General features: G+C 45.9%; 1 protein-coding gene across 3 annotated transcripts in view; it reads right to left on the bottom strand.

Moving 5' to 3' along the window:
- The window catches only part of tp73 (tumor protein p73), a 285880-nt gene that overhangs the window by 237305 nt on the left and 30758 nt on the right, over positions 1 to 17817 (bottom strand). The gene's annotated exons all lie outside the window — the stretch shown is intronic.

The following is a 17817-nucleotide window of genomic DNA, read 5'->3' as shown; positions in this document are numbered from 1 at the left end:
TTTGCGAGGCCAATCCACCTAATGTGCACATCTTTGGACTGTGGGAGGAAACCGGAGTACCCGGAGGAAACCCACGCAGACACGGGGAGAATGTGCAGACTCCGCACAGACAGTGACCCAAGCCGGGAATCGAACCTGGTTGCTATAGTTTACTTGGAAACCTAATAAACATGTTCTGACTTATTTCATTCAGTTTCACAGCTTTTGCTCATAACAATTAGGGGTTCAGAACTGCTTAAAACCAACAAGCCAAATTTGAAGTGTTTATCTCATCTCCTATCAGTCACCTCTTCAGTGTGCTTCCAGGTCATAAGATGACAGGGAGCTTAAGCAATTGAAGGACAAAAGGATAGTGGCAGCACCCCAGGGATTTTATGCACTTCTGCAGAAATATCATTTTGTAGTGGCACACCAGCTGCATATTGATGGAAATGACCTTGCAATTGATGACTACTCATATTTGATATGTGGGATGCCCAGGTTATCAGCTGTGTGCAGCCAATGACACCCTGAACCTGTGGCATTCTAGCCAGAGATGCAAACCTGAGCGCTTACCTATTTTGATTGGAATCATAAAAGACAAAATTCACATAATTGCGGATCCTGGAAAACAACCCATCATTCACCTGCCTTACGCATTCATAGGTTGCCGACTGGGAGATCCTGCATATATCTCCAGCAGAGCCGTAGAAGGACCCAGTAACACCACCTTACCTTTTTGGACACCAAGGGCAATTTAGCATGGCCAATCCACCTAACCTGCACTGTGGGAATGTGGGAGGAAACCGGAGCACCCAGAGGAAACCCACGCAGGCACAAGCAGAACGTGCAGACTCCATACAGACAGTGAGCCAAGCCGGGAATCGAACCTGAGACCCTGGCACTGTGAAGCAGCAGTGCTAACCACTGTGCAACCGTGCCGCCATTACAGGTTTCTCACCTTTAAAAGAAAAATCAGCTCTTCTGTTCTTTTGACCAGTGAATAACTTCACATTTCCCTACATTTTTATCCATTTCCCATTTGTTGTCCACTCACATAACCTGCCTATATCCCTTTGCAGCCTCTGTGTTCTTCCCAGAGCTAACCTTTCCATCGAGCTTTGTATCATTCACAAACTTAGATACATTACTCTGTCTCTCCATTTATAGGTGCTAGTCATATTGCCTCTTTTCCGAGGTCCAAGGCAGCCAAAGTGCCACCTATCTTGATGTGACCCAGAAAACTTGTGTGTTGAAAGTAGAGTCTCAGCAAATGTACTGTGAACAAATCCTATTATACTATGATAACAATGCAGTTGTGAGAACTGGGCATTTATTGAAGTTTCATTGAGGTTGAATGAATCCCTTCAATTATCATTGTGCTTTTGTCTCGTGTTCACAGGAGAGTATTGGGAATCTCACAAAGCCTGTGGACGTACCATTACATGTGAAAGTCAGCTGAAATATCACCCCGATGAGTGATGTTTAAACAGCAACCTGGCTCTCTTGAGGGGGTTTGAATGCAGGGAGCCCAATACATTCCAGTTAAATACCGAAGTCAATGTCGTGTTAGGTACACTGGTCTAACACTGGCTGCAATTGGATGCAGCTTAGATCAAAAAGATACTCCAGACCTTGAAGTTAGTTCAATCAGGTTTATTGAACTAATAGCACAGTTCTCTGTGAGTTCGACTTTCTGCTAACTTAAGTGTGGTTACTCTGTCTGACTGAACCAAACTAGTTCTTAGCCACATGGTGGAGGTGTGAGATTGTAACAACACCCTTGACTGACTCTCTTGATGTTCATCAGTGGAAAGAGGCGGAGTGTGAGTGCCTCGTGTATTTTATAGTCAGATCCCACCCGAGTGTCCTGCCTGCCTATTGGTCATGTCCTGTTCTCTGTGTCCATTAGCTGCTTGTCTGTATATCATTATGTGTGTGTCTGCATATCATGACAGTCAACAGGTTAGAATTGGCTCCCCATACGCTTTCATTTTCCCCAGTTGTCATTCCTCATCTCCAACCGAACCCTAGGTGCTCCTGGAGACCTCCAACTGAACCCTAGGTGCTCCTGGAGGTTATGATTATCTCTCCTCCGCCCCCCCCCCCCCCTCCCAAAACACCACCACCCATGTCCAATCACCAACAGGCAGTTTAACAGTCAGGACAGAATTACTTTTGGATCTCATAAAGCAGCAAGCGCCAACTTGCCTAAGTTAGAAACGCTCTAGAATTTTAACATAGAATTCAGGTTGACATATCAGTGTAGTATTGAGGGAGTGCTACATTGTCAGAGGTGCTGTTCTTCAGATGGAATATCAAATGATGATCCTATCTATTCTGGTAAATGGTAGAAGGTTCCCTGGTGCTATTTGAAGTGCATCCTCTCCAGCAAGAAACATATTCTACCCTGTACGACTGTCCAGCCTCTTCATCATCATAGATGTAACTCTTCAACTTGTTCCTTACCCCATGTGTAACTCTCTCCAGCCTGAACATTGGCCATAAGTAACTCTTCCCAGCCTTTCCACAAGTGAGGAAAAGTTCAGACAGTTATTTGATGCTGACCACCTACAGACTTTACGATCAGGTACGATTTGGGTTAACAGGAATGAAGAAAGGGATGACAGCTCGACTGTTTGGCAGAACTGAGAGTACAATACAGTGGAAGGAGAAAATTACATGTGGAAGAAATTTCTAGAAAACATCAGTGGGCTCAGCAAATAATAAAGCCCTTGAGCTACTGAATAATGGTACAATGCGACAGTTTTTGATGAATAGAGGAAAGCATTGAAGAGCCTTAATGGCCTCAACAGCCTATGCAGATACTCAGTAAGAAAAACTGAAAACTCTGGAAATACTCAGTAGGTTGGGCAGCATCTGTGGAAAGAAACGGAGTTAGCATTTCAGGTCAATGAAAGATCATCAACCTGAAACGTTAACTCTGTTTCTCGTCTTTAGGTACTTGTAGGTGCGGGACTTCCTCTGCAGGCAGGTCTCAACTTACTGCTCCTACCACCAAAGGGCATACAGGACAGGGTAGTCTCTCGAGTGTGGGTGGGAGAAGGGAGGGTTTCTGACATTTACAAGGAACTCATGGGGTCAGAGGAGACGCACACCGAGGAGTTGAAACGCAAGTGGGAAAAGGAGTTAGGAGGAGAGATAGAGGATGGTCTCTGAGCAGGTTCTTTGGGGTAGAAGATAGGTGTGCAAGGTGTGCGGGAGGGTCAGCGAACAATGTCCATATGTTCTGGGCATGCCAGAAGCGTAGGGGATTCTGGCAGGGGTTTGCGGAGGTCATGTCCAAGGTGTTAAAAACAAGGGTGGCACCGAGTCCATCCAGAGGTGGTAATTTCTGGAGTGCCGGAAGACCCAGGAATCCAGGAGGAGAAAGAGGCAGACGTTCTAGCCTTTGCTTCCCTGGTATTAGCTTGGAGGGACCCAAAGCCCCGGACGAAGGAGACCTGGCTAACTGACATGGCTAGCTTTCTCTGTCTGGAGAAAATCAAGTTTGCTTTGAGAGGGTCACTGTTCGGGTTCGCCCGGAGGTGACAGCTGTTCGTCGACTTCTTTGCGGAAAATTAACCATCAGCAGAAGGGGGAGGGGGAGGGTTAGATTCGTTAGAGTAGGGGTTAGTAAAGGTGGGAGCTGTAAGGGAGGAAGATGGCTTTTGCACTATGTTTATAAATCCACGTACATTGTGTATTTTGCTGTTATAAAACCATAAATACCTCAATAAAATGTTTATTAAAAAATCTATGTTTCTCGTCACAGATTCTGCGAATCGGCTGAGTATTTCCAGCACTTTCCACCTTTATTTCAGATTTTCAGCGTCTGCAGTATCTGGCTTTTGCGTTTCTACGCAGGACACTGACTCACTCACACACACACACCACGGATGTAAAAGCAACCACTTCCAACATCAATTTGCAGCTAGCTGTGATTATGTTCCACACACCTGCCCAATTACACCATCACATTCCCCAAGTAATTGCCCTCCAGAGAGAGACAGGCTGGGCTAGCACAGCAACATGACAATTAAATAACAGCGATTCCTGTAGGTGATGAGAACAATTGAATTTCCATTTGGACCTAAACCGAGAAACATGTTGTTCCAGAATGCAGCATGTGTTGTGACTTCACATGCTGGGTGTTGATTCATTTAACTCTTTGATTCCAACAATGCACCCACAAACTATCATATAGTGGTCATTTGTCAAAGTTTTCAAAAATATACCTTTTCTGTGATTTTATTCACCCACTTCCCTGAAGAATGTACGGATGACAAAGACCATTCAATCCATGTTAGTTATTATCCACCCCATTACAGGATCTCTCAAAACCTCGACAAGTGTTGGCCTCCTCTACCTTTCTGCAACTGGGGTAATGGGCCTGTTCCAAGGTTTCAGGATATCCTTTGATGGCTCATGCAAGGAGTTATATTTTGTACGCAAGTTTATGGAGTAAACGTGGGTCGGTTATTTCACCGTTGTGTCACAGTTGAGCCCCATCTTGGTCTCACCCAGAATTCACAAATAGCAGAAAATCGGAGTGGAGCCGCAATGCATTTTTATTTGCATCTTAACCTAGTGGCACTGAGTCAATTGTAGCCTCCCGACTCCTAGTCCAGTTGAGGCCAGCTAACCCGGTTTAATCAAGAATTATCTTGTGACCTTCTGCTTCAAATTGTTGGCTTTCACCCACCTTTGATCATAAGACCATAAGACAGAGGAGCAGAATTAGGCCACTCGGCCCATCGAGTCTGCTCCGCCATTCAATCATGGCTGATAATTTCTCATCCCCATTCTCCTGCCTTCTCCCCATAACCCCTGATCCCCTTATTAATCAGTCCATCATTAGAGAGGTTATTTGGTAAGAATTTAGATCCACGAGTGGATGGTAATGCAGGCCAATGTCACAGATATTACTTTTTCTCGTCCACTTGTCGGATTCCCACACTGTGATGCCAAGTCCTAATTCTGGACCTCTACAACAATGCTTTTTCATTCACCAACTTTAGGGAATGAGCAACTGCAGCCTCAGGATCAGTCACAATTCTCTCTGCCTCTGTGGAAGATCCATAGTTGGGGGACAATGGAGATATAGACTAAAGCGGGAAAGGAATGAGAAAATTGAAAACTAAAGTAATATATATATATTTTTAAATTCTACATCTAAATAATCATAGAAAAGTTACAGCACCACCCTGTCCATTCTCACTTGCTGCAACAGCAACTCAGCTAGTCCCACTCCATCGTTCCCTGGAACCCTACAGATATTTCTCCAGGTGCTTTTTAAAATTTCCTTGAAAAATCATGATTGAATCTTCCATCGCAGGTCTTGAGGTATACATTCCCTATCCTAACCATGTATTGATGTCGATGATAGATCTTTCTTCTCATCCATCAGAACAAGAAGTTGAAATGCACTGTGTGTAAGAAACAGGAGTGTGAGAGCACAGGGAGTAGGATTTCCTACTCCGGTCTCTGACTTCGAACTTGAACGCACAACCCACAATGGGATGTTGCATGTTTCCTACATATTTGTTTTGTGACTGCACAATTATAGGAGTACATTATCAATCAGGATACCCAGTTATAACAGTAAGAAGTTTTACAACACCAGGTTAAAGTCCAACAGGTTTGTTTCAATGTCACTAGCTTTCGGAGCGCTGCTCCTTCCTCAGGTGAATGAAGAGGTATGTTCCAGGAACATATATATAGATGGATTCAAAGATGCCAGACAATGCTTGGAATGCGAGCATTAGCAGGTGATTAAATCTTTACAGATCCAGAGATGGGGTAACCCCAGGTTAAAGAAGTGTGAATTGTGTCAAGCCAGGACAGTTGGTAGGATTTCGCAGGCCTGTAAAGATTTAATCACCTGGAACCCTAATGGCAAGTTGCTGGTTTGAAACACTGCAGTTCATCTGGTGTCGGTACACATAGGGTTGTTTGATTGACAGTTCCAGGTTTTTGACCCAGCAACAGTGAAGGAATTGGACGAGAAATTACAGGTGGTGGTGTTCCCATGTGTTTGCTGCTCTTATCCTTCTAGGTGGTAGAGGTTTTGGGGTTGGAGTGTGCTGACGAAGGAGCCTTGTTGAGCTGCCACAGTGCATCCTGTAGATGGTACACATGGAAGCTGCTGTACGCCAGTGGTGAAGAAAGTGAATGTCAAAACGGTGGATGGGGTGCCAACAAAGTGGCTGCTTTGTGCTGGATAGTGCCGAGCCTCTTGAGAGTTTTTGGAGTTGCACTTATCCAGGCAAGTGGAGAATATTGCTTCACACTCCTGACCTGTGCATTCAAGATTGAGGCAAGGCTCTGGAGAGTCAGGAGGAGTTACTCACCATAGAAATCCCAGCCTCTGACCTGCTGTTGTAGTCACAGAATTTGCATGGTTGGCCCAATTCACTTTCTGGTCAATGGTAACCCCCAGGATGTTGACAGTGAGGGATTCAGCAGTCAGCAGTAATAATGGCATTGAATGTCAAGAGAAGATGGTTTTATTCACTCTTGTTGAAGATGGTCATTGTTTGGCACTTGTGTGGCATGAATGTTACAACATTTATCAGCCCACATCTGATTATCCAGCTTTTGTTGCACCCGAAATTGGACTGCTCCGGTATCGGAGGCATTGCAAATGGTATCGAATGCTATGTCTCACTTTTGACCTTATATTGGAGGGAAATTCACCCATGAAGCATCTGAAGATTGTTGGGCCTTGGACACCATCCTTATGAACTCCTGATGTTGGGGGGGCTGTGATGATTGTTCTTCAACAATCAGGTGCTAGGTCTGATTCTAACCAGGAGAATTTTCTCGCCGATTCCTATTGACTTCAATGATCAGAGGGATCTTTCCTGCCACTTAGTAAAAGTTGCCTTGGTGTCATGGGCAGTCACTTTGACCTTACCTCTAAGATTCAGCTTTTGTCTATGTTTGGATCAAAACTGTAATGAGGTTTCCCTTTGGGCAGAACCAAAACTGAGCAGCTTATTAATGAATAAGTATCAACAACATTTTCTATCACATTAATGATGATTGTAAGTGGACTGACAGGGTGGTAATTGGCCAGATTTGATTTGTTCTGCTTTCTGTAGTCAGAAAATACCTGGATAATTTGGTGCATTGTTGGATAGATACCAATGTTGTAGCTATAATGAAATAGCTTGGTCAGGGGCACGGTTAGTTTCGAAGCTTTAGCACTACAGCCAGGATATTGTCAGGGACCATAGCCTCTGTTGTACCCAATGTTTTCAGCCATTTCTTAATATCACGTGGAGAGAATCAAATCTGTAATGCTGGGAACATCAGGAGGAGGCCAAGGTGGATTATCCACTAGGTCCTTCTGGCTGAAGATGGATGCAAATACTTAAGGCTCAAATTTAAAATACCCAATTCATTATTTTTCCAATTAAGGGGCAAGTTAGCGTGGCCAATCTACCTACCCTGCACATTTTTGGTTTGTGGGGGCGAAACTCACGCAAACACGGGGAGAATGTGCAAACTCCACACAGACAGTGACCCAGAGCCGGGAGCGAACCTGGGACCTCGGCGCCGTGAGGCTGCAGTGCTAACCACTGCGCCACCGTGCTGCCCTCTAAGGCTCATCTTTTGCACTGATGTGCTGAACACTACCATCATTGGGGATGGGGATGTTTTTCTTCAGTCTCCTCCTCCGGTTAGTCGTTTAATTGTCCAATTGGATAATTAAATTACTGATGATGTAAGCTTGACATCAGGGTCAGATGACTGAGATCGCAAGGGAGCAAGACACAAAACAGTCTGCGAGCAGAGTATAATATGCTTACCATGAGGTCTTGGATGCCAGTAGTTCTAAATTTAATACTGGTTATCTCCAAGTCACTCACTGAACAAGTGAAACCCATTTGAGCCAGAAGGCAACACAAGCAAAGGACAAGCCAAAGCATAGTGGCAGTGCTGAGAGCCACAGTTTAAGAAAACTGAGGCCATAGACTGGTAACTCAAGGGTGAAGATTTAGCAATAACTTCACTTCACAAACAAAAATAGGGCAGCGTGGTTAGCACAGTTGCTTCACAGCTCCAGGGTCTCAGGTTCGATTCCCAGCTTGGGTCACTGTCTGTGCGGAGTTCTCCCCGTGCCTGCGTGGGTTTCCTCCAGGTGCTCCGGTTTCCTCCCACAGTCCAAAGATGTGCAGGTTAGGTGGATTGGCCATGCTAAATTGCTCTTAGCTAAGGTACCCCACTGGTTTACGGGGGTAGGTGGAGGTGTGGGCTTAATTGGGATGCTCTTTCCAAGAGCCAGTGCAGACTCGATGGCTGAATGGCCTCCTTCTGTACTGTAAATCCTATGATTCTATGAAAAATAAGATGCATCTTGGTAGGGACAGTGAGCAAACCATTCATCATGTGCACAGCCATTGAAAAGCCACTACTCATTCCAATACATCAAGAGTCCACAGCAAGGACAACGATGGGTGCTCTGGCACCGACAGTTTGAAAAGGTACCCAACAGCTTTGGGCTTACAACAGGGGGCACAAAAACGAAAGGTCAGTGCTCTTTCATATGCCATTTGGGCCATAGCTGCTGATCCTGGCGAGACAAGGTGTGACAATAAACCAAATCAAATCTCGGCATCCTACACGGAGGTTTTCAGGGCCTTTGATAATTACTTCAGACCCAAGCCGAATCTGGTCATTAAATGGGTGAAATTCAACCAAAGGAGCCAAAGGCCGGGTGAATTCATTGGTTCATTTATCAGCGACCTGTATAGAATGGCCAGTAGTTCGGCTACAGAGCCTAAAAATGAGATTTTTAAAAAAAATTTAAAGTACGCAATTCTTTTTTTCCAAGTAAGGGGTCATTTAGCGTGCCCAATCCACCTACCCTGCACATCTTTGGATTGTGAAGATGAGATCCAAGCAAACACGGGGATAATGTGCAAACACGGATAGTGACCAACTAAAAATGAGAGTCAATGTGCGACCCCATTATAGTCAGTGTGCTCGATGAGGCTTTATTAGACCTCTTGCAAACCAAGGAAAATTAAACATTAAAGAAGGCTTTCTCCGAGGCAAGGCCAGATCTAATGCACAATGTAAAGCAGAAAGCTAGAACGGGCTTCCAAATATATTGAAGTTTAGGAAACTGGAAGCAGAGCATTTCAACCTAACAATTTCCGAGGATAAATCAACAATCCCAATAAACAGTTCTGGTCAGTAGAGTTAGAAGCCCAAGGATACAGAACAGAATTTAAACTGGACACTTGGCTGGGGTCATAGACTTATTGGAAAAATTGGCCGGCTTCAAGAAATAGAAATCCAGGCATCTAAATTCAAGCTACTAGGAGCCAGGAGGCACAGACCTCAAAATGAAGGGTCAGTTCACTCCAACCCTTGGACAAAGACAAATAAATTAACACAACTCTGTATATCTTACAGAACCAGCTCTACTCTACTCAGCAGGCAGCGCATACAGGATTCGGTCATCTGCAAAAGATCAATGCGAAATGAGAGTTGATGGTGGAGCAATATACAGGAATTAATTTCCAAAGTTGTTCCAAGGACTGGAAAAGTGCAAAACTGCAGCAGAAATTGAAGTTAACTCATTACTCAGTGAGCCAGTCTTTGTTGTATAAACACCACCAGGATCACTGAGGGAAATCATGGGCACTGGTGTTTCTTGTTTCCAGAACCCTGCACCCCCCTTCACCACTTTAACTCTTCCCGCCATTCTCACGTGATATTTTTTCCCTTTCAAAATTCACCAATCAATTCACAAAACAATCACAGGACGGTCTGAGTAAAATTAACACCCATTGTTGACATCTGGTTACAAATATATGGAGCATGGGTCATTAATATTAAGAACAGCGATAATATAATGCAGTAGGTAATCCGACTATGACTGTTAAACAAACCAGAGAACACAATTTTACTTTAACAGCAGGCCCAATATTGTTAATTTGTCAGGAAAATATCCCATTAGATATTTATGACACTATGTAGATGATAACACTGATTTCAGTGACGACCTCAGCCTCATTAACATGTTCTGCACATTGTACCATATGAAAACAGTGACAGTAAATTCATACCTGGGGAAAGATTTAGTACTTGCTACCCAGATAAACTGAGCATGATCTTTACCATTCTGTAGAAGTAGAAAAATACTTTCTTCTGCCTGGGTGCATGATATTATTCGACATAACTATTTCATTCAAAGGGTGTAATTGAATTCCATTTTATCAGTAATCTCACAGGGTAGAAGATCAATGACTCGTGAGATGACTGAACAACATGGGTCTTTACTGTCGGTGAGAAGCATTGGAGCCCTCAGGTGTCTCTATATGACAACATTTAATATGTCAGAGGACAAAGACTAAGTGGTTCACAATTTTATATGTTTTCTTGATCAGCTAGTCTGAAGACTCTGATTACTGCTTCACATCACAATATATTTTCAATGTCTACTATACAACACAACTTTATCTCAACACCTTAAAAAAAACTCAAACAGCACCAAGATAGAATGGGATAATAGGTAAGTAGACAAAATACTGAAGTAAATGGAAATGATCCACAAGAATCATGTACAGTGCAAAACAGGTTACTGATTCACTATAAGCCCATTGCGCACTCCTGTCCTCGCAACTTCACCTCACAAAGCCTGTTCACACTATTAGCAGCAGAATAAACAGAACTCCAGCCATGATTCCACCCTTGTTTGCAAGATAGATATGGCTGACAAAGGCCATCTAGCCCAGCTCATCTTATCCATCCAGAATGACACGCACATGTATTAGGAGAAGGAATAGGCAATATAGTGCCTCCAAAGTACTTAATTGGCTGTGAAGTGATTTGAGACATGGTAAAAGGTGCTATTTAAATGTAGGTTTTGTCTTTCTTTGATTACTCCTGCATGTAGTAGGCAGAGTGTCTATAGCAATGGTGAAATTGGAGGCTTGATGTGGAGGTTCCAAGGATAATTAATTGCAGAAAAAAACTGATGCCAAAGAAATGGCTACAAATAAATCACTACATTTACAAAACAATTCAACTCTGTAGCTACTATAACCATGCCATTCAGTCATCTGTGGCACCAATGCACTGTCATACAATTGTGTTGCACACTAAATTTACAGCCTATCCACAGGTTCCATATGACGTTGAGTTACATTTGTACCAAATAAATTTGAATATAGTGTTTTCAATTCTATTTGTTGTTGAAGAACGAGAGAAATAAGCAAATTAGGTGTAAAAATTTAATTAATAAAGAAGAAACTTCAACAGCAGAAAAAGGAGCATGACAGCAAAATCTCAGGAGAAATAATTTCTAGAAGCACTTAAGTCATAAGATTGGATTTCTATAAAGGCACTTTTTGGTAAAAAGCCCTTTATGCTGTTCTCTGGGATTGATGATCAGGAATCCTTACCTCGACTGAAATGTTAGCCCCACAGTGTGACTACCTTCTGCTAGATTTTAAACAGGATGGTGCAGGGCTGGGTGAACCTAAGATGGAATAGAGATCTGCAAATCTATTCTTTAAACAATCTCCTAATGACAAGAATGGATTTAATTACTAGACTTTGCAAGAGTAATATAATGGGCAATAGTGAGTCAACCTCGCTTGGACTCCTGGTTTCAGTTTCTTACACTTATTTTGATGAGGCTCAAGATTCTCAAGTGATCAAGACATCATATCATCAGAATTGTGTCTATCGTAAGGCACAACAAAAATTTAGACTATTTATATGCTGGTTTAAATTCAAAAAGAGAATTTTGAAACGTGTTCAGTCTTTAATTTTGTGGTACTAAACCTTAAAAAAGTGAATCCCACTCTCAGCCTCCCTCCCCGCCCCCTCCCACAAACCCCCACAGAACCACTCCCACCCCCCCCCTTGCTCCCCCCCAAACATCCTCACCCCCTCCAAACTCCCTCACATCCACCCTCAACCTCCTACAACCTCCCCCACAATCACCCTCCTCCAATCAGCCCCCACAATCCCACACCCACATCCAATTGTTTTGAAAATTGCTCGCCATTTTTCATTTGTAAAGAGGGAACATTCTTGAGATTTGTTACACTGCCGCTGCTGACCTTTGGGCAGTTTTGTGGTTTTAGGCTTTAAAATAAAATCAGAACCATGAAGCTTCCAGAAGGTTGGAAGCAGCCATGTAACTATTGAAAAAGACCTGATACTGACAGACCAACTGGATTTAAAAAGAACCCCAGCACCTTCAACCTGATAGTTGCAAATGTTTTAAGCTATCTTCAAGGTCTGAAGCTCTGGCTGGACAACTTGAGAACACATAAAATCGAGCCTGATCATTCCCCCTCCACGCCTGCACACCCCCCGCCCCGGAGTGTATATCTGCTGTTCCACATGTCAGGAAATTGCCACAGCATCCGATGAAAGAGTTGGCTGCAGAAGAACAATCTGAAGTAGTACTGACACTAGCTGCCGTTCCCCATTACTACAGAGACTTGTAACAACGCACGACACTGATGTTGAACTTTCAAGCAAGTTTGCAGACCCATGTACCTGGCATGGACTTCTTATAGGCCCAAATTTCTTCCATTGTTGATGACGTAATTCTACTTTTTCCTGCTGATCTCATTCCATTGTGTGCGGCGGGGCAAGTGTGGATATGATAGAAAGTGAAAGCCCCAACCGCAGTCGGGAAGTTTTTCTTTCCTTATATCCAGCAGTGTCTTCAGAGTGTTCTTCATTCTTCTTTTCATCTATCAAGTTCATTCTTGACTCAAATGTGCATCACAGGAGATAACAGAGAATTTCAGTCAATTGTCTTCTTTTACAAGACGTTTGTGGCCCTGAAGGGTTCTCCTTTGAATCAGGTTTTTCTTGATTGGTTTTATGTGCCTTTCCATTTAGGTAATCATAAGAGTCACAGCTCAGAAGCCAGCTGTCATGAAAAGCTGATATCCCACTCCAATGTGTTTGACTTCCCTCCCAACAGGACGATAAGGAACACCATTTGTCCCTTGATGCACGATCAATTACTATTAAAACGAGGTAGTAACATAACTGTCGGCTTTAATAGACTAGAACTGTTCCCCAGCAACTTCGGTACAGAATGAGGGCTGCTGAGATGGCACCGATTCTTATACCCCGCCTGTCGGGGCAGAGCTACATACAAAACAGCCAATGGTAAACTCCTAGGTTTAACCAATGATCTTCAGCCTCTCGGGTACTGCAATACCTGATAATACCACATTCACCCCCTGTTAAAAAGAGTCCGGCGGGGGTGGTGGCCAGTAGTTACAATTGCATTTAACATGGTATGATCAGATATGGAGGTACCATGATACCTCCTTTCAGGGTTGTAAATAAGATTTACAGTCGTGGAAGATATATACATTCAGTGTTTATTTACATTTACAGTTCAGTTATACTGAAGCAATCTGTCGATCTGGTGGCCTGGTCGTCCTCCTGGATCGTCTGAGCCTCGGTGGTGATTCCGATGGGGGTCCGGGCATCTGTGACTTCAGGAGCGTGGCTTCGGCCTCCATGGCAGCTTCGTCTCCCCTAGGCGACGCTGGTGGGGCAAACGGTTGACAAGAGAGGGGGGCGCCTGTAGGGGCCGTCGGTGTGTGGGAGGGCCAAGGCAGGGGCGGCGGGAGGACTGGTCCTCCTGTGAGGTGCTGTGGAGTGGGGTGGGTGGGTGGGGGGGGTGTGGTTCGGGTGCGCGTGGGATTCTGGTGGGCGCCAGGTCCCGTGGGGAGACCGTATCTTACCGGCCGTCAGGGAACGCCACATAGGTGTACTGGGGGTTAGCATGCAGCAGGTGGTGGACCCTCTCGACCAACGGGTCCGACTTGTGCGCCCGCACGTGTTTTCGGAGCAGGGTGGGTCTGGGTGTTGCTAGCCAAGTCGGGAGCGAGGTCCCGGAGGAGGACTTCCTGGGGAAAACAAGGAGACGTTCGTGAGGTGTCTGGTTGGTATTTGTGCAGAGCAGTGACCGGCTGGCGTGGCGGGCCTCCGGGGGGACTTCTTGCCAGCGGGAGACTGGGAGGGCCCTGGACCGTGGGGCCAGTAGGATGGTCTTCCAGACCGTTCCGTTCTCCCTCTCTACCTGCCCATTTCCCCGGGGGTTGTAACTTGTCGTCCTGCTTGAGGCGATGCCCCAGTTGAGCAGGAATTGACGCAGTTCGTCACTCATAAAGGAGGACCCCCTATCACTGTGTACGTACATGGGGAAACCGAACAGTGTAAAGATACCCTGGAGAGCCTTGATGATGGTGGTTGCGGTCATGTTGGGGCAGGGGATGGCGAATGGGAACCGGGAGTACTCGTCAATCACGTTCAGGAAGTACGTGTTGCGGTCGGTGGAGGGGAGGGGGCCTTTGAAGTCCATGCTGAGGCGTTCAAAGGGACGGGAAGCCTTTATCAGGTGCAGTTGCGGGTCTTAATAAAGTGAAAAAAGCGAGTGACCCCCAGGTGGCAGAGGTCCTCGTGGAGGGCTCGGAGGCGGTCCACTTGTGCGGTGCCACGGGACAGGGCATCAGGAGGCTTGTTTAGCCTCCCGGGACGATACAAGATCTCGTAGTTGTAGGTGGAGAGTTCTATCCTCCACCGCAAGATCTTGTCGTTTTTTATCTTGCTCCGCTGTGCATTATGAAACATGAACGCCACCGACCGTTGGTCAGTGAGGAGAGTGAATCTCCTGCCAGCCAGTAATGCCTCCAATGTCGCACAGCTTCTACTATGGCTTGTGCATCTTTTTCGACCGAGGAATGGCGAATTTCAGAAGCATGGAGGGTACGGGAGAAGAAGGCCACGGGTCTGCCCGCTTGGTTGAGGGTGGCGGCCAGAGCTACGTCGGACGCATCGCTCTCGACCTGGAGGGACTCATCGATGGCGCGCATCATGGCCTTTGCAATGTCTGCTTTGATGCGGCTGACGGCCTGGTGGGCCTCCATCGACAGGGGGAAGGTCGTGGACTGGATTAGGGGATGGGCTTTGTCTGCGTAGTTAGGGACCCACTGGGCGCAATAATTGAAAAACCCGAGGCAGCGCTTCAGGGCCTTGGGGCAGTGAGGGAGGGGGAACTCAATGAGGGGGCGCACGCGTTCAGGGTCGGGGTCTATAACTCCATTTCGCACTACGTAGCCGAGAATGGCTAGACGGTCGGTGCTAAATACGCATTTATCCTTATTATAAGTTAAGGATCTTAGAGGTCTGGAGAAATTTTCGGAGGTTAGTGTCGTGGTCCTGCTGGTCATGGCCGCAGATGGTGACGTTATCAAAATACGGAAACGTTGCGCGCAAGCTGTACCGGTCAACCATTCGGTCCATCTCGCGTTGGAAGACCGAGACTCCGTTAGTGACACCAAAGGGAACCCTTAAAAAGTGATAGAGCTGCCCATCTGCTTCGAAGGCAGTGTATTTGCGGTCACTTGTACAGAGGGGTAGTTGATGGTAGGCAGACTTGAGATCCACCGTGGAGAAGACCTTATATTGCGCGATCCTGTTTACCAGGTCAGATATGCGGGGGAGAGGGTACGCGTCCAGCTGCGTAAACCTGTTGATGGTCTGACTGTAATCAATGACCATCCTATGTTTCTCCCCGGTCTTTACCACCACTACTTGAGCTCTCCAGGGACTGTTGCTAGCTATGATGACCCCTTCCCTCAGTAGCCTTTGGACCTCTGACCTGATGAAGGTCCGGTCCTGGGCACTGTACCGTCTGCTCCTGGAGGCGACGGGTTTGCAATCCGGGGTGAGGTTCGCAAACAGGGAAGGCAGGTCGACCTTAAGGGTCGCGAGGCCGCAGACAGTAAGGGGGGGAATAGGGCCGCCGAATTTGAAGGTCAGACTTTGCAAGTTACATTGGAAATCCAACCCCAGGAGTGTAGCCACGCAGATGTGCGGCAGGACATAAAGGCGGAAATTGTTGAATTTCCTGCCTTGGACCGTGAGGTTTGCTAGGCAGAACCCCTTTATCTCCACTGAGTGTGAACCGGAGGCCAGGGAGATTCTTTGGTTTACAGGGTGGGTAACAAGTGAACAGCGCCTTACCGTGTTGGGCTGTATAAAGCTCTCCGTGCTCCCAGAGTCGATCAGGCAGGACGTCTCGTGGCCGTTGATGAAGACCGTCGTCGTTGCTGTTGAGAGTGTCCGAGGTCGATTTTGGTCCAGAGTCACCGAGGCCAGATGAAGTAGTTGCGGGTTTTGATTGGGCAGCATATAGTCGGCCGTGCTGGGGACCTGGGGCCCCATCCAAGATGGCGTCTCCCATGGGTCGCACATGGTGGTCGGGGATGGACAAAATGGCAGCGCCCATCCGTCCAGCGTGGTATCCGAGGGACAAGATGGCCGCATTTGTGGGCCACACATGCCCCTAGGATAGGGGGGTGGCGGTGAATGCTGGCCGCCTGGGGCCCGAAGAGAAGGTTGCTGCTGCGGTCCGGAGTCGCCGCTGGAGACCGCGGCCACCGGCATGTAAAGTGCTCTTTCAAAGGGTTGGTGCAGACTCGATGGGCCAAATGGCCTCCTTCGCCACTGTAGGGATTATATGATGTAAGCATGACATCAGGGTCTGATAAACGTAAACTCAAAGGGAGCAAGATATAAAGCAGTCGTTGTTCAGAGTATAATGTACTTCCTATGAGGTCTTGGATTTAAATTGTTCTAAATAAAACTTTCAAGAAACGCTGACTGATATCTTCAAATCACCCAACGGGTAACCTCAATTGAGTCATAAGACAACACAAGTAAAGGGCATTAAGCCAAAGCAACCACCATTGGCATCTTGATATGGCAGGACTACAGAGCTTTGTTGTGATCGGTTTGTTATGGAGGTTTTTATGTCTATATCATGCACTCCTGCTGTTTAGCCTGTTGCATCTTCACCAGGTTGGTTTCTCTCATATTTAGGTATGACTGGTGCTGCTCTTGGCATGATTCCTCATTGAATCAGGGTTCCCCTCCCCCTGGGGTAATGGTAGAGGGAGAGTTATGCCAGTCCAGGAAGTTACGTATTGTAGCTGAATGCAATTCTGCTTCTGATGACCCACACCTCATGAACACCTAATTTTGAGCTGTTAGATCTCTGATTCTATCCCATTTAGCGCAGTACAAAAAGAGTGCCGAACAACATGATGAAGGATGTCCTTAATATGAAAAAGGGACTTTGTCACTCTTACCAGTATTGTCGTGGACTGGTGCATCTGCAACAGATAGAGCGCCAAGGGCAAAATCAAATAGGCTTTTTCCTCAGTCAGTCCTCAGGCCCAATCTGGCAGATATGTCCTTCAGAACCTGGCCAGTTTGGTTAGTAGTGATGTCACCAAGCCACTGCTGGTGATGGACATTTAGGTTCCCCCAGCCAGAGTACACGAGTACTTTATTACCCTCAAGAATAATCCACCAGGGCAACATGGTGGCGCAGGTGGTTAGCACGGTTGTCTCATAGCTCCGAGGTTCCATGTTCGATCCCGGCTCTGGGTCACTGTCCATGTGCATTCTCCCCGTGTTTGCGTGGGTTTCGTCCCCACAACCCAACAAGATAGGCAGGGTAGTTCGATTGGCCATGCTAAATTGCCCCTTAATTGGAAAAAATGAATTGGATACTCTAAATTTATTTTAAAAAAGAATAATCCAACAGGGATGTAATTGTCCTTTCCAAACGTCCAGACCTGCGAGATTCTAACAGGACTGACAAGTGAACCCAGTGAATATCAGAGTTTTCTGAGCTTCGAGTTCTAGATCATCAGGACTGGGGGCACAGATTGGACACCTCTGACTTGTAAAACATTAAAATGTTTGTGACTTCCTAGTATTCTTAGATTAGGTCAAGAATAAAATGGTGCGGTATTGCCATCC

This window comes from Scyliorhinus torazame, chromosome 16 (assembly GCF_047496885.1).
Source record: "Scyliorhinus torazame isolate Kashiwa2021f chromosome 16, sScyTor2.1, whole genome shotgun sequence".
Classification (NCBI taxonomy): domain Eukaryota; kingdom Metazoa; phylum Chordata; class Chondrichthyes; order Carcharhiniformes; family Scyliorhinidae; genus Scyliorhinus; species Scyliorhinus torazame.
This window is presented reverse-complemented; position numbering and strand designations above follow the sequence as displayed.